Source organism: Oncorhynchus mykiss, chromosome 12 (genome assembly GCF_057628025.1).
Source record: "Oncorhynchus mykiss isolate SJ-2025 chromosome 12, ASM5762802v1, whole genome shotgun sequence".
NCBI lineage: Eukaryota > Metazoa > Chordata > Actinopteri > Salmoniformes > Salmonidae > Oncorhynchus > Oncorhynchus mykiss.
The window spans coordinates 88,901,331-88,927,628 of NC_143033.1; the positions used below are offsets into that span (position 1 = coordinate 88,901,331).

Sequence of the window (26,298 nt, forward strand, 5' to 3'; positions counted from 1 at the left end):
CAGCAATGTCGCTGAATATTTACAAAATGTTCAACTTTACCCAACTTTGTTCACGTTCCCTAGCCCATGCTGGCATAGCCCACTGTTTCCCCGCCCACTTCGCTCCCTCAGATGAAAATGAATGTGGCTCCGTTGTCTCATCTCCCCATCATTTAATGTGGAAATGTAGGCTTAGGCCTACAGTATCTATCTAACAGGTCACACCTTCTACTGTTGGGCAGAGTGTAAGCCTCATAAAGCCTCATAGAATGGAATCCATGCAGGACAATGTGGGAACTGGAGGTCCACATCGACATTAAAGAGAGAAGTAGTAAGGCGAGGTTTCTCAGGTGAGCAATCATTTTAAACCGAATTTGAAATGATGGATTTATTGGTGATTCATCAACTATTGTCGATAAAACCACTAGGAGGAGCCAAGCGACCAATAATGAAAACAAATACACCAAAAATAGTTTTTCTCATAGTTCGGTGCTATCAGCTATTTCTTAAAATGGATGTTTGGACTAATTTGCAGAACTGAAACAAACAGATATCCGTCTAAATGATCATGGTAGTAAATAAATATTGCTATTTGATTGAAAATCAGTTAGTACATTGTTTGCTACCTCATTCAGGGGATGAACCATTTTAGTTTCAGTGACCCAATATTTTGGATAAAATATTTACTCAATATTTTTGCTATTCTTTGAATTATCAACACATCTGACCACGCATTATACAGACTGTCTGGTTTTGGAATGGATATTATTATAGGCCTAATTCAGAGATGTTTTTCCCAACACTAATACTATCTATGTTGTGACTGTTTTATGTACTGTAACTACAGTATGTGATTCGGGGCTTTGTCAGTAGACAGACAAGTCAACGTGTAGGAAAGGGCTGTTTTGGTTTTATCACAAACTGTCACATTCCTGTAGGCTGTCCGTGGTGCTGATCACTAATCCTCTGTTTGCCACTCCAGTAAGAGGAAGTGAGAGACTGTGACAAGCGTGTGTGTGTGTGTGTGTGTGTGTGTGTGTGTGTGTGTGCATCTCTCACCTCTTTTCTTCCCCTCTCTCTTTGTCCCCTCTTTCTTCTTCCCTCTCTCCACCTGTGTACGCACACACACACAGAGCCATAGGATATGGTTAACCACACAGGAATGTCACACGGAATAGCATTGTGTGTTATTCAAATTTGATCTGATGTAATATAATGTGATTGGTCTGAAAGAGTTCTGAGGAGAGATAAGGAGAGCAGTGGAAAGCAACCCTGTCTTTCAGATGTCATCTTTGGCAAGACTGTAGCAGGCTATGAGATCATTTAAGGTGACCTGCCACTTTCCTGACAGAAATCCTGTGTGTCTGTGTGTGTTCTCTCTAGTTGATTGACGTATTGTTTGAGAGTGTGTGTGTGTATGTGTGTGTTTTAAAGTGTGTGTGTGTAAGAGTGAGTTCTCAGTAGTTGATATATGAAGATCCTCCATGCCCTGTGTGTGTGTATGTGTGTGTGTGTGTGTGTGTGTGTGTGTGTGTGTGTGTGTATGTGTGTGTGTGTGTGTGTGTGTGTGTGTGTGTGTGTGTGTGTGTGTGTGTGTGTGTGTGTGTGTGTGTGTGTGTGTGTGTTTGTGTGTGTGTGTGTGTGAGCAAGAAAGAGACAGAGTGAGTTTTCTGAAGTTGATTAACAGTATATTTTAGGGCTGGTGTATGTGAGTGTGTTTACTTCTCTAGCTGATTGGCAGTATTGTTTGGGAGTGTACGCATGCATGCATGTGCATATGATTGTAGTGTATGTGTGTGTGAGATTGCTGTGGTGGACACAGGCTCTGCCTGAACTGTTGTTTATCCCTCTGCTCTAGAGTCCCAGGTGTGTGTCTGTGTATGAGAGTGTGTGTGGTAATCAGCTCTCAGTCGGCACCAGCGCTGTCAGAGGTTGTTTCCCTGGAGAGGAGAGAGCAAAGATTTGGATACCATGACGACCAGTTTCATGTCAGACTCAGTCTCGGCTCTCCCTCCGCCTCTCCCCCCTCAATCTCTCTCTCTGATTTCTCTCTGCTCTTCCTCTTCTTATCTTTAATTGAATTGGTGTGTGCGTGTGTTTTTCTACATGTTTCTGCCCATGTGTGTGTGTGTGTGTGTGTGTGTGTGTGTGTGTGTGTGTGTGTGTGTGTGTGTGTGTGTGTGTGTGTGTGTGTGTGTGTGTGTGTGTGTGTGTGTATATATGTTTGCCTACATGTGTTTTTATGCGTCTGTGCCTTGTGAATGCGTCTGATGGTTCGGCGTCCGTGTGGATATTTTTAGCAGGGCTGGAGACCTGCCCTCCCCTCAGCTTCATTGGTCACTCTTTCTCTCTCATTCAGTTGGTTTCTCTCCTTCAATTAGCTTCCCTGCACTATGCACTTTGAGAGAGAGAGAGAGAGAGAGAGAGAGAGGTATAGAGAGAGAGAGAGAGAGAGAGAGACTTGACCATCCCCTCAAGTTAGAGGAAGAGCGCTATAAATGACCTGAAGATAGACGCTATCCACACATAGACTGAGTGAGGGAGGGAGGGATGACCACCGCAGTGAGTGGTCCCTCTGGGAAATGGATAATAGGTTCTCAGAGACAAACCACCCCTTTCATTGGACTGATGAGGCTGATGTCTGAGTTCATTGCAGTTCACACAATCATAATGAGTGTTGGGGGGTGGGAGTGTGTGTGTGTGTGGTGAGGGGGTTTAAGCATGCAAAGCACACACACACACACGCTCACACGCACCTGTCTAATCTATTTTGTTAGGGCTTTGATTAACACCCTCTAATTACCCTCATCAGAGTAGTCTCTGAGGAATACACACAAGTGCGCGCGCACACACACATATACACTTGTTATGTTCCTCTATCCTCGTGGGGACCTAATATGTAATTTCCATAAAAAATCATATTTTCCCTAACGCCTACCCTAACCCTAATTCTAACCCTAACCCTAATTCTAACCCTAATTCTAACCCTAATTGTAACCCTAACCCTAATTGTAACCCTAACCCTAATTCTAACCCTAATTCTAACCCTAATTGTAATGCAAACGCTAAACCTAACCACTAAGTTTAAAATAGCCTTTGATTTTTTCCTTGCTTTACCATCCTTGTGGGGACATTTGGTGATTTTAGGTGAGTAAAAAACAGAGAATAAGGTGTGTGTATATGTGTGTGTCCTGCCTGGTGTGTATACAGGGATTTTGCTCTAGATTGAAGACTAAGTTAGATGTCCATCCAGGTCCCATGAACGTCTAGAATTGCCTTCAAAACCGGCCACGTGATTGTTACTAGTTTCAAGTAGGCTGGCTGATTGTAAGGGGCTTGTAGATGGGGATGGTGGATAAGTGGTAAAGCCACTCTCCGGTGCCAAGGTTTGCATGTTCAATCCCATAGCTAGGGGATAATGTTTTGTTTTTCTGTTTTCAGCCTTTCCTAAACTTTAACCTTTAACTTAATCACTCTGAATTCATTTCTAAACCTAACCCTATTTTAATCCTATCCCAAACCGTAATCCAAGAAGTGAAACCCCTAGCCCAATGCAAGTGTTTTTGGTTAGGTGAGTGTCTCAACTTAAACATCAAAAACCAACGTTTACCTTGAGATCACCCATAGACGTGGACAAATGTCAAATTTCGAAGTCAAACAGTGATACATTGTTGGTGTATATACATGAATAATTCATCTCATCATGTGAGTGTTTGCTCAGACCGTTATGTGATTCCCCATAGTGTTGTTATTTTGGCATGTCATATGTCATCATTAAGTGTGTGTGTGTGTGTGTGTGTGTGTGTGTGTGTGTACACTATACAGTATACAATATGCTGTATGTGTGAGTGAGAGAGGAGGAATGTGTGATTCACCTAGCCTTACATAAAGCTGATCTCTAAATATAGCAGCAGGCAGCATGCATGACTCCAGATTTCTGCACCAAAGCTATCGGCTACATTGATATGTGCGTGGGCCCCACACAGCTGACTGCTCTCCTGGCTCACTGGCTTAACACACTGCACCATCCCCTTAGCTTACCTCAGCTGGAGACACTAGCATTAGTTTAGCTTAAACCAGCATCTTCCCCCATACCATACCTTAGCTAGAGGCTAAAGTTAGCTTAGCGTCATCCTCCCACTTTACATCATGTAGAGCAGGGGTGTCAAACTCTTTCCATGGAGGGCCTAGTGTCTGCTGGTTTTTATTTTCTCCTTTCAGTTAAGACCTAGACAACCAGGTGAGGGAGTTCCTTACTAATCAGCTGACCTTAATTCATCAATCAAATACAAGGGAGGAGAAAACCCACAGACACACGGCCCTCTGTGGAACTAGTTTGACACGTGATGTAGAGACACTAGCGTTAGCAATCATTAGCTTAGCTTAAGTCATTCATCATCCCAATGCTTTCCCTTAGCTAGAAATTAGCTTTAGTTTAGTATCTGTATCTAGTTCTATTGTTGAAGTGTGTCATGGTTAAGATGAGAAGCTGCTCTCATAGCATCCTTCCAAACTGCTGTGAGATGTATGCTACTAGAAGTGTGCAGAGAGAACATAACGTAGCCGAAGTCACAGTAAGTGTAACTAATGTAAAAACTAAACATTTGAATAGCTGGTGACTTACGAGACCTGCGCTGGTAACAAGTCTAGTGAATCTGAACGGGCCTTTTTAATGGGGCTTTAACCACAAGATGGGGGCTGCCGGGTCTCTGTGAGAGTGGTGATGGAACTGCTGTCAAATTGGCTTTAATTGGCAATTACTGGTGAGTGTGTTTTTATGTGTGTGCGCGCAGGGGCAGACTGGGACAAGGATTTGGCCCTGGCATTTTATCCACACCAGCCGACATCACTGCACATGCTGCAAACTCACCCCCACCAAATCATGAGTAATAATTTTATGTCATTCATAGTACTTTATTAAGAAGTGTTATGAATGGACTACTGAGGTATTCAATAAATGTTGTTGCATCTATCTAAGCAGGAATGCATGATTCAAGATACACTACATGGCCAAAGGTATGTGGACACCCCTTCAAATGAGTGGATATGGCTATTTCAGCCACATCCGTTGCTGACAGGTGTATGAAATTGAGCACACAGCCATGCAATCTCCATAGACAAACATTGGCAGTAGAATGGCCCGTGCTGAAGCGCTCAGTGACTTTCAATGTGGCACCGCCATATGATGCCACCTTTCCAACAAGTGAGTTCGTCAAATTTCTGCCCTGCTGTTATTGTGAAGTGGAAACTTATATTAGCAACAATGGGTCAGCCGCAAAGTAGTAGGCCACACAAGCCCACTACCGAGATCCAAACGTCAGCACAAGAACTGTTCGTCGGGAGCTTCATGAAATGGGTTTCCATGGCCGAGTAGCCGCACACAAGCCTAAGATCACCAGGAGCAATGCCAAGCGTCGGCTGAAGTGGTGTAAAGCTCACCGCCATTAGACTCTGGAGAAGTGGAAATGTGTTCTCTGGAGTGATGAATCACCAGGAGAATGCTACCTGTGCCAACTGTAAAGTTTGGTGGAGGAGGAATAATGGTGTGCGGCTGTTTTTCATGATTCGTACTAGACCCCTTAGTTACAGTGAAGGGAAATCTTAATGCTACAGCATGCAATGACATTCTGTATGATTCTGTGCTTCCAACATTGTGGCAACAGTTTGGGAAAGGCCCTTTCTTGTTTCAGCATGAAAATGCCCCTGTGCACAAAGCAAGGTTCATACAGAAATGGTTTGTCGAGGTCGGTGCGGAAGAACTTGCCTGACCTGCACAGAGCCCTGACAACAACCCCATCGGACACCTTTGGGATGAATTTGAATGCCGACTGCAAGCCAGGCTTAATCGTCCAACATCAATGCCCGACATCAAATCCATATCAAGGCCCATGATTGTGTGTTTGTGTGTGTGTGTGTGTGTGTGTGTGAGTGTGTGTGTGTGTGTGTGTGTGTGTGTGTGTGTGTGTGTGTGTGTGTGTGTGTGTGTGTGTGTGTGTGTGTGTGTGTGTGTGTGGTCACTGTGCCCAGTGTCAAATGTTTTATAGTACCAGCCTAGTGACACACATAGGTCGGATGGAATTGCCCCTGTAAGCACTAATGAGTTTTGCCTGTTAATTCTTCATGGATAAGAAAACTATAGGATTGGTAAGGATAGCATTGTGCAAACTGCCCAAACTGCTCTGTGGGTTTAAATTACCATGAGGCACAAATCAATGAGTTCTACCTTTTTACCTCCTTTTGGATAACACTACACTAAGATTAGATCAAGTGAGCTATGATAGGGAAGGGAATGGCAAGCTGCCCAGTCAGGGACTCTTGATGTAGGTTTCAATTAACACTAAGCGCAGCTTTCCAAACTGTTTTACTTTTTAACCTCCTACATTGAATACGGCTATATAGGATTGGGTGAAGAGAGGGACGTGATAGGGCAAGCTGCCCAGATCCTGTTCCATAAAACCCTGTAGTGGATCAGTAGATCAGTAGGACAGGGGTAAACCACGGGGCCAGTGGTGTGTTAGACTGTGGCTCTTATCCAAAGTTGACTCACTCTGTTGTTCATCCTCACTACTTCAGTCATCATTCATTTTCAATGATTTTTCATTTAGATCAAAAGAAATCCAAGTTGTCTTTTTAGTAACAAACATTATCCTCTTTTAGGGAGTTCTGGTTTGTAACAAACCTGTGTTGTTATAAACTGACAACAAGCCACTGCACATGAAATTGATTTGAGGACTTGCTTTGTCCTGATAAAACACATTTTGAATGTGATACAAATGACAGCATCAGCAACTCCATTGTAAACAGAGCACTTCGCGTAACTGAACAGGGCCAGAACTCCCAACCCTTTTAAAATGTATTCTGGTCCATATTCAGCTCTGCTTTGTCTCTTCCACCTCTTCCACAATGTCAACCTGAAGGGCTCCTATTGAGAAGCTACAGTACTTCGGTTCATTAGCAACACTAAATGGACCACTGTAAGGCTAATACTGTAGCCATATGCTAGCATGACATCATTGAGCCTTCACTGACTCTCTGCATGCATACCAACAGTCTAACAAGGCTTCCTAGCCTCATCTCCTCTCTCCTCTCCTTGTATCCTCTCCTTATCTCATATTTTTGTCTCCTCACCTTCATTCACACTGATTGGAAAAATAGACCATGGAAGAAAGTCCACAGCCATATTGCCTTTACCTATCGTATGGTTTAAGATCAGTGCAGCTGAAGGAGAGGTGAGGGGAGGAAGCCACTTCAGATAAAGATGCACCCCCAGACTCAGTATAGTAAACTCCCTGGAGATAAAGTCACTACAGGTCATTACTCTTCAGCAGCTGTTTTATTTACCCAATGTGATTAAATGACAGCAGGGGAATCAGCATTACCAGTCCTGTCTGTTGTTATGGCTGCTTATAATAAGGCATTCTGATCAAGGTCATGATGTAGACACTTCAAAGGGTTTTTATATACTGAACAGAAATATAAACACAACATGTAATGTGTTGGTCACATGTTTCATGAGCTGAAATAAAAGATCCCAGAAATGTTCCATACTCACAAAAAACGTATTTCTCTCCTATATATCTCTCATATACTGTATAAAAGCTAATTTCTCTCATATAAACACATTTGTTTACATCCCTGTTTGTGAGCATTTCTCCTTTGCCAAGATACTCCATCTGCCTGACAGGTGTGGCATATCAAGAACCTGATTAAACAGATCATTACATAGATGAACCTTGTGCTGGGACAATAAAAGTCCACTCTAAAATGTGCAGTTTTGTCACACAACACAATGCCACAGATGTCTGAAGTTTTGAGGGCTCGTGCAATTGGCATGCTGAATGTCCACCAAAGCTTTTGCCAGAGAATTGAATGTTAATTTCTCTACAATAAGCTGCCTCCAACTTCGTTTTAGAGAATTTGGCAGTACATCCAAACGGCCATACAACAGCAGACCACGTGTATGCAGCCCAGGACCTCCACATCTGGCTTCCTCACCTGCGGGATCATTTGAGACCAGCCACCAGGACAGCTGATGAAACTGAGGAGTATTTCTGTCTGTAATAAAACCCTTTTGTGGGGAAAAACTCATTCTGATTGGCTAGACCTGGCTCCCAATTGGGTGGGCCTATGTCCTCCCAGGCCCACCAATGGCTACACCCCTGCCCAGCCATGTGAAATCCATAGTTTAGGGCCTAATTCATTTATTAAATTGACTGATTTCCTTTTATGTACTGTAACTCAGTAAAATAGTTGAAATTGTTGCATGTTGCACTTCTATTTTTGTTCAGTATATTTCAGTCAGAAGTTAACTCAAGTTCCAGTGCCTTTATCTTTCAAAATGTTCTTGTGGCTTTCTGTTCGACCTGAATTTTGTGCTAGTTGATACACTACTGTTCTCCTGCTGAATGATGGCATCCTGCTCCATGGTGTGATCACACGCTCCCATGTTCCTGTGAAACATGCTGCGAGCGTGTCTCTAACTCTGCGGTCACTGACACACACTACACTCTTAGAAAACAGGGTTACAAAAGTGTTCTTCGGCTGTCCCCATAGGAGAACCCTTTTTGGTTCCAGGTAGAACTCTTTTGGGTTCCATATAGAACCCTCTGGGGAAAGGATTTTACATGGAACCCAATAAGTTTCTACCTGGAACCGAAAAGGGTTCTTCAAAGGGTTCTCCTATGGGGACTGCCGAAGAACCCAGGGGTTTCTCCTGGGGTGGCAGGTAGCTTAGTGATTAGAGCGTTGGACTAGTAACCAAAAGCTTTCAAGATCAAATCCCTGAGCTGACAAGGTAAAAATCAGTTTTTTCTGCCTCTGTTCCTAGACCATCATTAAAAATAAGAATTTGTTCTTAACTAACTTGCCTAGGTAAAAAAAAGGTTCAAGACAGCAGCTTTTTTACAAAGAGTGTAGGGATCGCCTGTCCTTTTGTATCTCTTCCCCCTTTCAACGGATACCCATATATACAGTATATTTCTTATTTCTCCTATCCTTCTAGACTACTAGGGGTATCTCATGTTATTAGTTATTCTCATCGACTACTGTGACTGCCACACCAGGGGTATCTCATGTTATTAGTTATTCTCATCGACTACTGTGACTGCCACACCAGGGGTATCTCCTGTTATTAGTTATTCTCATCGACTACTGTGACTGCCACACCAGGGGTATCTCATGTTATTAGTTATTCTCATCGACTACTGTGACTGCCACACCAGGGGTATCTCATGTTATTAGTTATTCTCATCGACTACTGTGACTGCCACACCAGGGGTATCTCATGTTATTAGTTATTCTCATCGACTACTGTGACTGCCACACCAGGGGTATCTCATGTTATTAGTTATTCTCATCGACTACTGTGACTGCCACACCAGCGGTATCTCATGTTGTTAGTTATTCTCATCGACTACTGTGACTGCCACACCAGGGGTATCTCATGTTATTATTTATTCTCATCGACTACTGTGACTGCCACACCAGGGGTATCTCATGTTATTATTTATTCTCATCGACTACTGTGACTGCCACACCAGGGGTATCTCCTGTTGTTATTTATTCTCATCGACTACTGTGACTGCCACACCAGGGGTATCTCATGTTATTAGTTATTCTCATCGACTACTGTGACTGCCACACCAGGGGTATCTCATGTTATTATTTATTCTCATCGACTACTGTGACTGCCACACCAGGGGTATCTCATGTTATTATTTATTCTCATCGACTACTGTGACTGCCACACCAGGGGTATCTCCTGTTGTTATTTATTCTCATCGACTACTGTGACTGCCACACCAGGGGTATCTCATGTTATTAGTTATTCTCATCGACTACTGTGACTGCCACACCAGGGGTATCTCATGTTATTAGTTATTCTCATCGACTACTGTGACTGCCACACCAGGGGTATCTCCTGTTGTTATTTATTCTCATCGACTACTGTGACTGCCACACCAGGGGTATCTCATGTTATTAGTTATTCTCATCGACTACTGTGACTGCCACACCAGGGGTATCTCCTGTTATTAGTTATTCTCATCGACTACTGTGACTGCCACACCAGGGGTATCTCATGTTATTAGTTATTCTCATCGACTACTGTGACTGCCACACCAGGGGTATCTCATGTTATTAGTTATTCTCATCGACTACTGTGACTGCCACACCAGGGGTATCTCATGTTATTAGTTATTCTCATCGACTACTGTGACTGCCACACCAGGGGTATCTCATGTTGTTATTTATTCTCATCGACTACTGTGACTGCCACACCAGGGGTATCTCCTCTCTTCATTTTTAGACCTTGGTGACCTGAGGTTCCACCATCTTCTCTACTCAGCTATATACTGTATCTGTCCTCAGCCCAGCTCTTCTCTTCTCAGCTATATACTGTATCTGTCCTCAGCCCAGCTCTTCTCTATTCAGCTATATACTGTATCTGTCCTCAGCCCAGCTCTTCTCTTCTCAGCTATATACTGTATCTGTCCTCAGCCCAGCTCTTCTCTACTCAGCTATATACTGTATCTGTCCTCAGCCCAGCTCTTCTCTTCTCAGCTATATACTGTATCTGTCCTCAGCCCAGCTCTTCTCTACTCAGCTATATACTGTATCTGTCCTCAGCCCAGCTCTTCTCTACTCAGCTATATACTGTATCTGTCCTCAGCCCAGCTCTTCTCTTCTCAGCTATATACTGTATCTGTCCTCAGTCCAGCTCTTCTCTACTCAGCTGTATACTGTATCTGTCCTCAGCCCAGCTCTTCTCTATTCAGCTATATACTGTATCTGTCCTCAGCCCAGCTCTTCTCTTCTCAGCTATATACTGTATCTGTCCTCAGCCCAGCTCTTCTCTTCTCAGCTATATACTGTATCTGTCCTCAGCCCAGCTCTTCTCTTCTCAGCTATATACTGTATCTGTCCTCAGTCCAGCTCTTCTCTACTCAGCTGTATACTGTATCTGTCCTCAGCCCAGCTCTTCTCTACTCAGCTGTATACTGTATCTGTCCTCAGCCCAGCTCTTCTCTACTCAGCTATATACTGTATCTGTCCTCAGCCCAGCTCTTCTCTATTCAGCTATATACTGTATCTGTCCTCAGCCAAGCTCTTCTCTACTCAGCTATATACTGTATCTGTCCTCAGCCCAGCTCTTCTCTTCTCTACTCAGCTATATACTGTATCTGTCCTCAGCCCAGCTCTTCTCTTCTCAGCTATATACTGTATCTGTCCTCAGCCCAGCTCTTCTCTACTCAGCTATATACTGTATCTGTCCTCAGCCCAGCTCTTCTCTACTCAGCTATATACTGTATCTGTCCTCAGCCCAGCTCTTCTCTTCTCAGCTATATACTGTATCTGTCCTCAGCCTAGGTCTTCTCTTCTCAGCTATATACTGTATCTGTCCTCAGCCCAGCTCTTCTCTACTCAGCTATATACTGTATCTGTCCTCAGCCCAGCTCTTCTCTACTCAGCTATATACTGTATCTGTCCTCAGCCCAGCTCTTCTCTACTCAGCAATATACTGTATCTGTCCTCAGCCCAGCTCTTCTCTACTCAGCTGTATACTGTATCTGTCCTCAGCCCAGCTCTTCTCTACTCAGCTATATACTGTATCTGTCCTCAGCCCAGCTCTTCTCTACTCAGCTATATACTGTATCTGTCCTCAGCCCAGCTCTTCTTAAGCATGTCACTTAAGCTATCACTTAATAACAGTGGAGTTTTTTGTATCTGTGTTGAACACTTTCAGGTCACAGTTTACATCCCAAACGTCCATTTGAATTGTACCAGAACTCTAGACTCAGGACTACACACACACACACACACACACACACACACACACACACACACACATATCCTGTCTTTAACCTTCTGCTTGCTCTCTCTCTATTTCTCTTGCCCTATCTCTCTTTCACACACATACACACCATGTCACTCTTTGAGATATTTAGTCATGGCTCAGTGTCTAGGTGGACTAGGGCCAGACATGCCCATCTCTACCCAGCCATGGTGGCCTCTGCTCGGGGGAACTTAAGCTCTTGCTGCCCCCTCTCCCCTGGATCTCTGGATCAATAGCACCACAGAGTAGTGTAATAGAATGTGATCCTAATGGAAGTACAAACTAGCTTCTATTACTGTCTCTTCAAATCCCCTCCCATGGGACCCTAAGGGGGCAGGGGAGACTGAGGTTTCATCACAAATGGCACCCTACATAGTTTACTACTTTTCACAGGAGCCCAATGGGCCCTTGTCAAATGTAGTTAACCAAATAGTGAATACGTAATAGACTTAAGAATGACACTCTGGCGCCAGGCAGGTAAACACAACCATGTTTGTTAAAGAGAATAAAGCCAAATGGATTGGAGGGTTTAACATCTCTGTAGACGCAAACCGACGGCTGGTACAGAGGGTTCTGACTGACGTCTTGAACAGCCAGCTGGGGGGAGTTTACACTGGCTTACAGTCTCAAGCTGGGTTTGGACCCCTGCCAGATCACTTGCATTAGCGGACTGTAGCTCATACTACTTTAGCTGCAGTCAGCAGATTTCTGCAAACTCAGTTGGATTCGGATTGGACACCATATTGACACCAAAAGTTCCCATTACATTGCAGTTTGGCATATGAGACTATTATTGTATTTGAACACTTTGGTGGTGAATTAAGGATAGTTGGCAAACCTTTGTGTGTGAATGGCTCTGTGCCAAAGTCATTGAAACCACTGTGGCTGGTGTTAAGTGAAACACAAACCAGAGAAGCACACTGAATCACCCACTAACTGTGTCTTGTAGCTAATAGAGCCACTGTGTGTAACTCACACACACTAGCCTTGTCCTGTCAGTGTCTTGTCACTCTCTCTGTCCCTCAGTCACTTTCTCCTCCAGAGAGAGGCTATGGAGTGATAGGATCACAGTGGGAAAGACAGGACAGGACAGCTCAGAAAGGACAGGACAGACAGGAAAGGACAGTTCAGACAGAACCAACAGAACAGGACAGTTCAGCCAGGACCAACAGGACAGGACAGGACAGTTCAGACAGGACCAACAGAACAGGACAGTTCAGACAGGACCAACAGGACAGGACAGCTCAGCCAGGACAGACTGGACAGGACAGCTCAGATGAGACAGTGAATGATTGATGTGACGCTGAGCAGATTGGTGGAGAAGCCTCTCTCTTATCCGCACAAAAGCAAACACATGTACAGGCTGTAGAGACTGCTGAATGTTTCATAACCCCGATGGCTCAGGTTACAGGTTCAGCTGTGTGTGTGTTGTCTCATCTCACCCCTCTCCAGAGGGACAGGGCTGTCTGATGTTAGACTGTGACACTGAGGCAGAAGGTATCGGCTTACGTGGGTGTGGAGTTTCGGTTTTCACCCTGTTAACTTTTCTCTTTCAGGGTCAGTGGCTAGGCTCTTTGGGAGGGTAAAGTGTGTGTGTGTGTGTGTGTGTGTGTGTGTGTGTGTGTGTGTGTGTGTGTGTGTGTGTGTGTGTGTGTGTGTGTGTGTGTGTGTGTGTGTGTGTGTGGTTGTGCATGTGTAATAGGAAGAAACATTGTGGATGGAGTTGAGGGGGTGCCAAGAGCAGGTTGTTTTAGCAGGACCTCCAGAGGCCTAGGGGATGAATCACTGTAATCTATGCTCAGGGAGAGAGAGCACCTGTGAGCACCGCTCCACTCACACCACTTCCTGGTCCCGGATCATGGCTGGTTAGAATCAGTCTGCCTGGAGATGTTGCCTACCTTAACAACAGGCCTATGGTCATACCCTCTGGGGAGACACAGAGGTTGTGTCCCAAATGGCACCTTATTCCCTATAGTCCACACGTTTCGGAGTTAAAAGTAGTGCACTATATAGGAAATAGGATACCATTACCAGTCACAGTCCCACAGGGAGGTTAGCCAAAGTTAAAGCATATACACTCAAAGTTTATACACCCCACCTGGGCTTCCAGCCAAGGAAGTGTCCAGGGGAATTCAGACTGTTTAACCAAAAGGTTTCAGATTATTATGTGTTAGCAGTTACTTGTCCTTCCTTTACCTCCATGTACTGCAGATCTAACATATTGAATCTGACCCAAATTACCCACTTGTGGATTGTTGTGAGGAACCATGGGATTTCCATTATCCTCTAAGAGACAGGTGAAGACGAAGATAAATGGTTCTTCATGAGAACATAGATTTCACACGTTTTCCTTTTGGCCCTTTATTTTCCAAGCCTGGTCCCAGATCTATTTTTTCTATCAAGCCTATCCTGTCAACTCCGGAAAAACATGATGCTTGGCTTGAGAAGGAGTGGCACGATGATCCAAACAGACTGGTACCCAATCTGAAGTTAAAATGTAATTCATAAACAGTGACAACTGTTGACAGGTGGTTCCTCTCCCTGTTCGGGCGGTGCTCGGCGTTCGGCGTCGCCGGCCTACTAGCCATCACCGATACTTTTTTCCTTTTCTGTTTGCTTTGTCTTTGGTTCTTTCACACCTGGTTTCATTTGCTTTAATTTCTGTGTGTATAATTACCCCTGTTGCCTGCTAAGGTTTGTGCGGGATTATTCGTGTCATGTTTCTTGTTGAGGTTGTGCCTTGTTTATTTTCACGTTTTATACCGAGTGTGTGTATCAGTTTAAGGAGCGTTGTTTTCCTCCTTCCGTGAGTAATTAGTTTTTATTTTTTGTCGAGAGAGTTTATTTTGGTAAATAATTAATTAATTATTAATTAAAAATAAATGCTACTCGGAACAGCTCTGCTTTCCTGCGCTTGACTCCTTCACCTACTTCTAAACACAGTCTCGTAACAACAGTGTCATTTTGTAAGTAATAGTTCAGAGTATAGGCCTAGTTGTTGTAACTATGTACTAATTGTTCGGCTCTGCCCTATCTCTCAAAAGAGAAGAGAAGACATGACTTGGCGCAGAGTCAGCAAAGTCCACACCGCTGTTCAACCCGACTTGCTTACCTCAATTATTCACATCTTATGAATAACGCACATTACCAGAGATGGCGACAGGGATATTTTTATACGAAACGGCTTGAATTAGTCATGACTTTACAATGGCAAAGATATCATTTTCATATCTTCCGACTACTTTGTGTGGGGAAAAAAGCTAAAGAAATAATTTACTCTAGTCGTCAATAAGTGAGTTCCCTGTGCTGGTACTGAAACTGCATCATGTGTGTTCTTCACAAATGTTGTCTGAGGAGCTTTCACTGATATTCCTTCAGTCCCGATGTGAAATAATGGTGTTTCATATTTAAATGATCCCTATTCCCTGATCTCTGAATCTCCACTGCTATAAGCAATAACTCTGCATTGTACAATATTCATTTAAAGATGCCTTTAAAAAAAAGGTTGGGGCGTGGATCAGAAAACCAGTCGGTATCTGGTGTGACCACCATTTGCCTCATGCAGCACAGAGTTGATCAGGCTATTGATTGTGGCCTGTGGAAGGGAGTGAAATGTTATCCCACTCCTTTTCAATGGCCGTGCAAAGTTGCTGTCTATTGGCAGGAACTGGGACACGTTGCTGTACACGTCGATCCAGAGCATTCCAAACATGCTCAATGGGTGACATGTCTGGTGAGTATGCAGGCCATGGAAGAACTGGGACATTTTCAGCTTCCAGGAATTGTGTACAGATCATTGTGACATGGGGCAGTGTATTATCATGCTGAAACATGAGGTGATGGAGGTGGATGAATGAAACGACAATGGTCCTCAGGATCTCGTCATGGTATCTCTGTGCATTCAAATTGCCATCGTTAAAATGCAATTGTGTTCATTATCCGTAGCTTATGCCTGCCCATACCATAACCCCGTAGCCACAATGGGACACATCAACAAACCTGCCGTCTGCCCGGTACAGTTGAAACTGGGATTCATCCATGAAGAGCACTTCTCCAGCATCCCAGTGGCCATCGAAGGTGAGCATTCGCCCTCTGAAGCCAGTTACAACCCCAAACTGCATTCACGTCAAGACCCTGGTGAGGACGACTAGCACGCTGACAGATTGTGCAGAAATTATTTGTTTGTACAAAACCACAGTTTCATCAGCTGTCCAGGTTGCTGGTCTCAGACAATCCTTCAGGTGAAGAAGGATTCACCTGGAGGTCCCAGGCTGGTATGGTTACAATTGAGGACGTACTGCCAAATTCTCTAAAACAACATTGGAAGAGGCTTATGGTAGAGAAATGAACATTACATTACATTATCTGCCAACAGTTCTGGTGAACGTTCCTGCAGTCAGCATGTCAATTGCAAACTCCCTCAACTTGAGACATCTGTGGCATTGTGATGTGACAAAACTTCACATTTTAAAGCGGCCTCTTATTGTCCCTCATGTTGTTTAATTAGCTTCTTGATATGCCACACCTGTCAAGTGGATGGATTATCTTGGCAAATGAGAAATGCTCAGGGATGTAAACACATTTCTGGAGAGAAAAAAATGTAGAGAAATAAGCTTTTTGTGCACATGGAACATTCAGCTCATGAAACATGGGACAAACACTTTACATGTTGTATATTTATATTTTTATATTTATATTTTTATATATATATATATATATATATATTTTTTTTTTTTTCAGTGTAAATATCATTTGCAGAAAATGTGAACATGTTAGTCTGTCTGTAATGATCTAAAATACCTTTGCTCTGGACTCCGTGTTTAGATGGTGCAGTTAACGCATGATACTTCATGCTGCGCTGGCTGTCCGCCTGTCTGACCATGTGAAGGAATTTCACTTGATTATCTAACAGTCAGTCTGCATCCCGCAGGTCCAAATTCCGCGTGTGTGTATATGTTCGTTCATGCATGCGCCTGCGCCATTTCTGCGTCTCCCTCTCTTATTTACACTATCAGGGAGTGTGAGGGAGAGCGTTGACGAGATGACACAATACTTAACGCAAAATAATATTTCCCAACTATTTCCATTTCTCAGTCTCCCGCAACTAAAATACATTCCATGTAGCGAAACCATTAGGCTACTCACTTTCCCACAAAAGATAAATCCATGACATGGGAGAATCGCGTCGCCTCGAACGCCGAGGGAAAAACGGAAATATTCCTAACGTGTGCACATTCAGCGTTGCGCCACTTCACGCAAGCCGAATAACGATGCGCTCACAGTCCCAGTCTCGTGAGATGCTGGTGAGCAGGTCGGTTGTCTCTTGACGCTCTCCAGCCTTTCAAAATAACCGTTCCTGAGCCCTTTTCACCGGCAAGATGTTTTGTTGACTTGCCACCTCAATGAATAGCCATAGGAGGCGATACGGTGAGAATATTATACCTGCTTGAGCTGCGAAGCATTTCTGAGATGCGCAAGTGAACATCAAATAAGTTCTCATTTAGTGGAAAATAGGTTCAAAGCGTTTTTCATCACAATTGAACGGAACTGTTGTGTGTTTTCTTAGTGGACCAGAAAGGGTTGGTCCATTATGCATTATACTTCAAGTGTACGACGACAACTGGAGGAGACTCGATGTGAAGCCCAAATCCATGCGCTTCCATATACAATGTGACAATTCGATAACTGTTTTCCTACTATTGGAATATACGCCATTGAAAACGTTTTGGATGTTTTTAGGGAAGCACTCACAATTTTTCTGAGACAAGGCAGAAAGAGGGAATGTATTTAATTTGAACTGAAAGAAATATTCGGACTCATATGATTATTTCTAGAAGTCCTTCTCGTGGATCTACAATGCGCCGAACGTGACGGAGGAAAAATTAAATGTTCCGAACTGATCTCCTGAATGGAATTCAAACTCTGTAATAACGTTTCAGATGTTTTGGGGTTGCGAATTTCCAACTGGTATTCCTACTTTTTTATCAACTTGATATACAGCAGTTGGTGAGGTGGAATTAACATCCAACTGGAGCGCGGAAAGAAAACACCGTTTGCTTGCTCTGTCGAAATGTGAATCTTGCAGCCCGCTAGAGCCCAGCTCACACTCAGAGTTGCCAAGGCTACAGAGCTCCTCTCGAACCAGCTAAACCGTATTTCGGTTCCTAAGTTATTTGGGCAATTCCTCCGCAATACATCAGTTGTGTAGCTTAGCATCTAAATATTGATTATGCATCTTGATTTAACCGGAATAATGCGTCTGGAAACATTAAGACATTTTTCGACTCGTGGATATTGATTTTTCCTCTCAGGTCTTTTTGACAAGCGAATCGCCAGACGCCGCTATTGTTCAGTGAGCCTGGACACACCTTTTTGATGTCAGCCAAGGTAAGTTTCCACAATACTTCAGACTCTTGTGATTGGGTATGTCGATACGCACAGAATTCTCATATTGCACGCATCTCAACCATTTGCATGTCGGTGGAAACAGAATAGCGCGATCGCTTCTGTACGGATGGGAACATGGGAATTAGAAAGCTGAAAAGAGCACTGTAATATTAGCTATAGGCTACGTACTGTATACAATAAGAACATATTTATTGTAGCTAGTCTATTTCGTTTAACTGTGTGGCTCAGAAACAATAATGAAATATTCCGAATACAATTTAAAATACACCTCGGAAAAAACAAAGAACATTGACTAGGATGAAAGCACCTAGGCTATTAATAATAATCATTTATTACATTTGTAAAGCGCTTTTCATTATACAGAATATTATCGAAGTGAATAAAATAAAAAACAAATATAAACATTAGGCTGCCAATTCCTTCCCAATGCCTTTATCCAAATCCTCGACATTTGGCTTATATAAATATATCATAACCAATGCGTAGCCTGCTGAAATTGATCACTTAACTATTTCCAATGTAGGCCTATTCTTAATGGCCATCAGACTACAAGTAATGCTATAATCTGATGACGTCTGCCTTATACAGCAATGAACTCATGCATGGTCATGTTTATGCATCCATCCAAGATAATAGGCTATTAGATTGTAGGGGCTCCAAACCTGGGTGGTTGGTTTAAGGAGCCCAATCAGAGCCATTTTTCTCACAAGAGGTCACCTTTAGAAACAACGCAACAAGAAGATGGATGGTGGCATTGGCCACAATTGATCAACAATTAATGTGTCATCGTGTAAAACTCTGTCCTGAATTGATAATATGGGAAGATAGTTTTTCATACCAGGCTAGTTAGTTTACCTTAGTCTGGTATCAGGTGTATGTTCAAGATAGCTTTATTTTAATGGGCATGCTACTGAACAGTGCATATAAGTCCGTGTGGCTCTGTGGGTAGATTTATACTCACTTTCTAAGGCGTTACCTTGCGTACGTCTAAAGCGCTGTCCATGGTGCTGAAATGGGAAATAGTTATGTGCTGTGTTTACAGCTGTTTCTCTGCACGCACACACTGTCCCCGCTGCAGCAGCCACCAAGCAATCAGCGCATGAGGGATACCAGCTGTTCTAACGTTCCATCAAGAGCGACACCTCCGCATTGTCGGATATGTCTCCCTGTTCCCCGTTTCCCGGTCCGACCTAAAGTTCAGATGTCCATCTCCGGCCGCATATTAGCGGTCTGACTGGCCGCCAACGCTCCAGCTCGCGCTCCTCCTCTGGCTAAAAATTATGTCTTCACAGACAAAGCAGCCACACAACACAACAGCCGTCATGGCAAGCAACACTTGATGCAGGCCTATATGGCTCGTTATTGATGTGTAGATTTTCTCACCCCTCAGCTGGGTTGAACTTTAAAATTGAAAGGAATCATCGATTCAGTTGCACTTTAGATGGATTTGACATATCATGTTGATGGGGATGTCAACGATATAGATGATGATGATGATGATTAGCTTTTTCATTGAATTTCAATGTTAAAATGTAACACTAAATGACTATTCAGAGCGGTTGGGTTAAATGCGGAAGACACATTTCAGTTGAATGCATTCAGTTGTACAGCTGACTAGGTATCCCCTTTCCCTATTTAGGATATTTGACAGAAAGCATGCATCTATAACAGCAATGCTTTCAAACAGACTGTTAGGTATACTCTTATTATCCTAGTTCAGGGCTCATATACATAAAGCTTCTTACAGTATGGGGGTGCTGATCTAGGATCAGTTTAGCCTTTTAGATTATAATGAATGGACATGGGGACTTGATCCTAGATCAGCACTCCTACTCTGAGACATGAATATAGATAGACCTATTCTAGTGAATGAGTATAACCCCAGACCTCACATCCTGACCTAGAATAACAAAATGTGTACTGGGTCAGCACTCAAAAAGATGCTGCATGAAGCTTCATTCTCCGATGTTTGTATCATTTTCACTGCATCAGGGATAGTGTACAGAGATGTCTTCTACAGTGTGTAGGTACAATTTTCCTTTAACTAAAAACAGCATTTATAGGGAACAACCGATGAGCAGCAGGTGCTTCTAATCAGGGTTGCCACTCATCTGCCAATCAGAGATGGCTTTTCTGGTCAAACTATATACAAGTTAGCCACAGTGCGGACCAATTACACCTGTGTCTCAGTGTGCAGGTTTTACCCAGCAGCTAAGCTGCTGAGAGAGTGTGATGGTCCCCTTTTGACCTAGAATAACCACAGACCTCACAGGTTGACCTAGGCTGTGCTCTATAAGGCCTGCGTATAATAAAGTGTCTAGGAGGCCGGCTGGCGCAGGGTGTAATTGTGTTACCTGAACTCTGACCCCTAAAGCAAACACTAAATAAGCCCATTGACTGATAGCTGCCCTGTAGGGCCCCAGAGGTGCAGGTGTGTTTGTGTCCCTTACAGAAAAATCCCATTTTCACATGAAATTTCAAGTTTTTGGAACACTTGACATGTTCACATGTAAAGTTCATGTTTTTTTTTATTCGTACGTGGTGTGTCTGTGCCTGGCCTTGATGTGTGCGTTGTTTAAAAGTGCAGTTTTGTCAATATTATTTAAGAATCAGCCTATAGTAACATTCTGAATGGGAAGTCTCACCTCAGGCTGGTGTTACACAATGCAACTGGCAGGCAATTGTAGTGTTAAGCATTTGAATATACCATTTGTGATTGTTTCACTTCTTGTATGCCATTGTATTGTTCTAATTGGGATAGCAATGGGGCGCTATGAGAAAGGAAAGTGGACAAGTAAAACATTAAGGAAAGTGAGAGGAGGAAACAGTATAGTGCTTAGAATGACCATTGTTTATCTGTCGTCCCCCCCCCCCCCCCCCCCCCCCCCACACACACACATGTTACAATTGTTCCTCTGCAGATAGTCTTGTGTGTATATGACCCCAAACTGGCTGTGACTCCACAGTGGGAGAAGTCATAATGCTCTGCTCTACAGGGGACCAGGCAGGGCATTTGGACTGCTTTGTGCAGCTCACTCACAATAGACTAAAAGTGATGCTGGGTGGCACTGTTAGAGAGGGAAAGGGAGGGATGAAGGGAGGGAGAGAAATGGATGGATGGAAGGAAAGGGAGAGGGAAAGGGAGGGATGGATGTATGAAGAAAGGGAGAGAGGAGAGGGATGGAAGGAAGAAAAGGTAAGGAGGGAGAGAGGATGGGATTGAAGGAGGGATATGGGGAAGAGATTGAGAAAGAGGGGATTGAAGGAGACGAGAGGGAGAAAAAGCGGTGGAAGGTTAGGGAGGAAGTAAGAAATACAGGGAGAGAGAGATGGAGTGGTGGCGGCAGCATCAGGGGAAATGCTACTGATTTACTCAGTTAAACAGAACACTCTGCTTCTGGAGACAGAGGGTGGGCCAGAGAGAGACTTGACAGAGCCCTGTAAAGGCAAAGAATGAGCGTGCATACAACGAGAGAACCATGGAGATGGGGAGGGGGGAGGGAGAGATAGAGGAGAGAGAGAGAGGCTCTGAGGCACCGCGGAGGCAGCTGTCGATATTATGTGATGGAGAACAAAGCAAAGGGAAATATTGTGACGAGTGGAGGAGGAGAGAGAGAGGGAGGAGGAGAGAGATAATAAAATACAGAGAGGGAGAGAGAATGACACAGAGGAAGAGAGAGGGTGAAGAAGAAGTAACTGAGGAGCTAGCTAGAGGACTCTCCACCTGTCCTCCAGAGCTGGGAGAGGCTGAGGTGGGAGGATTAGAGGCCAAGGAAGGGCTCTTTGTGTCCAGCCAGGTGTCCTTACAGCCCCTTACCATCCAGTCTCCTGTCCTGGAAGAAACATGACTCACTCACAATCTACCACCAGGCTAAGCTGCTGAGTCACGACCAGTGTGTATGTAAGTGTGTATGTAAGTGTGTGTATGTAAGTGTGTGTGTGTGTGTGTGTGTGGGGGGGGGGGGGGGGGGTGGTTAATCTAATGTTGGTGTTAATGGGCTGTATCATACGGCTGGAAGGCTAAACAGAACAGTACGAGTGAGTGTGTCTTCTGACTCGTCTCTCCATCAAGGCCAGATGCTATTAGACAACGTTCTACAGTAGTTTAATGCAACAGAATGCTGTTCTTGTGTTGCAGACCAGACTATCTTTCAAGTACTTTAAGCATTTGCTTTAGCCTGCCTGGAGTCCAACAAGGGCAGGTGTGGAGGTTTGGCTTTAGCCTGCCTGGAGTCCAACGAGGGCAGTGGTGTAGTTTGGCTTTAGCCTGCATGGAGTCCAAAAAGGGCAGGTGTGGAGTTTGGCTTTAGCCTGTCTGGAGTCCAACAAGGGCAGGTGTAGAGATCCAACGTTTTCTGTAAGTCTTCACAAGGTTTTCACACACTGTTGCTGGTATTTTGGCCCATTCCTCCATGCAGATCTCCTCTAGAGCAGTGATGTTTTGGGGTTGTTGCTGGGCAACATGGACTTTCAACTCCCTCCAAAGATTTTCTATGGGGTTGAGATCTGGAGACTGGCTAGGCCACTCCAGGACCTTGAAATGCTTCTTACGAAGCCACTCCTTCGTTGCATGGGCGGTGTGTTTGGGATCATTGTCAGGCTGAAAGACCCAGCCACGTTTCATCTTCAATGCCCTTGCTGATGGAAGGAGGTTTTCACTCAAAATCTGACGATACATGGCCCCATTCATTCTTTCCTTTACATGGATCAGTCGTCCTGGTCCCTTTGCAGAAAAACAGCCCCAAAGCATGATGTTTCCACCCCCATGCTTCACAGTAGGTATGGTGTTCTTTGGATGCAACTCAGCATTCTTTGTCCTCCAAACACGACGAGTTGAGTTTTTACCAAAAAGTTATATTTTGGTTTCATCTGACCATATGACATTCTCCCAATCTTCTTCTGAATCATCCAAATGCTCTCTAGCAAACTTCAGACGGGCCTGGACATGTACTGGCTTAAGCAGGGGGACATGTCTGGCACTGCAGGATTTGAGTCCCTGGCAACGTAGTGTGTTACTGATGGTAGGCGTTGTTACTTTGGTCCCAGCTCTCTGCAGGTCATTCACTAGGTCCCCGGTGTGGTTCTGGGATTTTTGCTCACCGTTCTTGTGATCATTTTGACCCCACGGGGTGAGATCTTGCGTGGAGCCCCAGATCGAGGGAGATTATCAGTGGTCTTGTGTGTCTTCCATTTCCTAATAATTGCTCCCACAGTTGATTTCTTCAAACCAAGCTGCTTACTATTGCAGATTCAGTCTTCCCAGCCTGGTGCGGGTCTACAATTTTGTTTCTGATGTCCTTTGACAGCTCTTTGGTCTTGGCCATAGTGAAGTTTGGAGTGCGACTGTTTGAGGTTGTGGACAGGTGTCTTTTATACTGATAACAAGTTCAAACAGGTGCCATTAATACAGGTAACGAGTGGAGGACAGAGGAGCCTCTTAAAGAAGAACTTACAGGTCTGTGAGAGCCAGAAATCTTGCTTGTTTGTAGGTGACCAAATACTTATTTTCCACCATAATTTGCAAATAAATTCATTAAAAATCCTACAATGTGATTTTCTGGATTTTTTCTTCTCCTTTTGTCTGTCATAGTTGAAGTGTACCTATGATGAAAATTACAGGCCTCTCTCATCTTTTTAAGTGGGAGAACTTGCACAATTGGTGGCTGACTAAATACTTTTTTTTGCCCCACTGTAGATATCAGTCACACATCTCCTCCCCTGATACTGCGTGTATGTCAGTGTGTTTGTGTGTGCCACCGTGTGTGTGTCACCGTGTGTGTGTCACTCCCCCTCTCTGTCACCTCCTCTGGTCATAATGGCCTGTTTGTCTACTCTAGTCATCATTATTCCCGATATTTACCCACACTCCTCTGCTCTCTGTGTGGTTCCCAGCGCGCACAGGGATTATTCCCCAGGTGTTATCACACTGAGTGCTCAGGTGTGTGTTGTAGCTAATCCCTATTGACATCCTACTGTGTTGGTTCTGACTACCTGTCAAGGTACTGCCAACATAATGATAAGTAGGAGGGCTGGTACAGGGCTGCTGTGGACTGTAGTCTTTGTGTTTTGTTGCCCTGTTATGGCGTACTCTCTCTTCTTCTTGCTGCTTTTAAGCCCTATTGTAGCCCAGAATTCTCATTTCCTGACAAGGAGGCTCTCACAATCAATGTGATATTCTGAATACAATATAAAGTATTCAGGAGATATGACCCATGCAGGGAATTAAATCAAGAACTCGGTGCTTCTAATTACCATGGATTTGGTTTAAGTCCAGTTAAACTCAGCGGCATGGCACCAGCGGTATCTCATCACTGGTGCTGTGACACCAACAGGTTCCCAGAACGTCTGGTGTCAGTTTAGATGGCTCACTGAACGTGACTTCAGTGTCATAGAGATGGAACAGGGTGCCATGGTGGTGACAGTGCTGACAGGTGACAAGACAGCTGTGAGAAATGTGATCGTATCACCATTGGCCAGGGAGACACAGTGCTGACCCAGAGAGCATGGCCGAGGGAAAGACAGCTGTGAGAAATGTGATCATATCACCATTGGCCTGGGAGACACAGTGCCGACCCAGAGAGCATGGCAGAGGGAAAGATTACTGTGAGAAATGTGATCGTATCACCATTGGCCTGGGAGACACAGTGCCGACCCAGAGAGCATGGCAGAGGGAAAGACTACTGTGAGAAATGTGATCGTATCACCATTGGCCTGGGAGACACAGTGCTGACCCAGAGAGCATGGCAGAGGGAAAGACTACTGTGAGAAATGTGATCGTATCACCATTGGCCTGGGAGACACAGTGCTGACCCAGAGAGCATGGCAGAGGGAAAGACTACTGTGAGAAATGTGATCGTATCACCATTGGCCTGGGAGACACAGTGCTGACCCAGAGAGCATGGCAGAGGGAAAGACTACTGTGAGAAATGTGATCGTATCACCATTGGCCTGGGAGACACAGTGCTGACCCAGAGAGCATGGCAGAGGGAAAGACTACTGTGAGAAATGTGATCGTATCACCATTGGCCTGGGAGACACAGTGCTGACCCAGAGAGCATGGCAGAGGGAAAGACTACTGTGAGAAATGTGATCGTATCACCATTGGCCTGGGAGACACAGTGCTGACCCAGAGAGCATGGCAGAGGGAAAGACTACTGTGAGAAATGTGATCGTATCACCATTGGCCTGGGAGACACAGTGCTGACCCAGAGAGCATGGCAGAGGGAAAGACTACTGTGAGAAATGTGATCGTATCACCATTGGCCTGGGAGACACAGTGCTGACCCAGAGAGCATGGCAGAGGGAAAGACTACTGTGAGAAATGTGATCGTATCACCATTGGCCTGGGAGACACAGTGCTGACCCAGAGAGCATGGCAGAGGGAAAGACTACTGTGAGAAATGTGATCGTATCACCATTGGCCTGGGAGACACAGTGCTGACCCAGAGAGCATGGCAGAGGGAAAGACTACTGTGAGAAATGTGATCGTATCACCATTGGCCTGGGAGACACAGTGCTGACCCAGAGAGCATGGCAGAGGGAAAGACTACTGTGAGAAATGTGATCGTATCACCATTGGCCTGGGAGACACAGTGCTGACCCAGAGAGCATGGCAGAGGGAAAGACTACTGTGAGAAATGTGATCGTATCACCATTGGCCTGGGAGACACAGTGCTGACCCAGAGAGCATGGCAGAGGGAAAGACTACTGTGAGAAATGTGATCGTATCACCATTGGCCTGGGAGACACAGTGCTGACCCAGAGAGCATGGCAGAGGGAAAGACTACTGTGAGAAATGTGATCGTATCACCATTGGCCTGGGAGACACAGTGCTGACCCAGAGAGCATGGCAGAGGGAAAGACTACTGTGAGAAATGTGATCATATCACCATTGGCCTGGGAGACACAGTGCTGACCCAGAGAGCATGGCAGAGGGAAAGACTACTGTGAGAAATGTGATCGTATCACCATTGGCCTGGGAGACACAGTGCTGACCCAGAGAGCATGGCAGAGGGAAAGACTACTGTGAGAAATGTGATCGTATCACCATTGGCCTGGGAGACACAGTGCTGACCCAG

General features: G+C 44.5%; 2 protein-coding genes across 2 annotated transcripts in view; one reads left to right on the forward strand and one right to left on the reverse strand.

Moving 5' to 3' along the window:
• LOC110511897 (luc7-like protein 3) overlaps window positions 1–26,298 on the reverse strand; it is a 383,846-nt gene that overhangs the window by 1,657 nt on the left and 355,891 nt on the right. The window lies entirely within an intron of this gene.
• LOC149979424 (voltage-dependent T-type calcium channel subunit alpha-1H-like) overlaps window positions 16,841–26,298 on the forward strand; it is a 104,855-nt gene continuing 95,397 nt past the window's right edge. The window contains exon 1 of the mRNA XM_090193958.1: window positions 16,841–18,199. The gene's annotated coding sequence lies outside the window, so the exon portion shown is untranslated. The remainder of the gene's footprint in view (window positions 18,200–26,298) is intronic.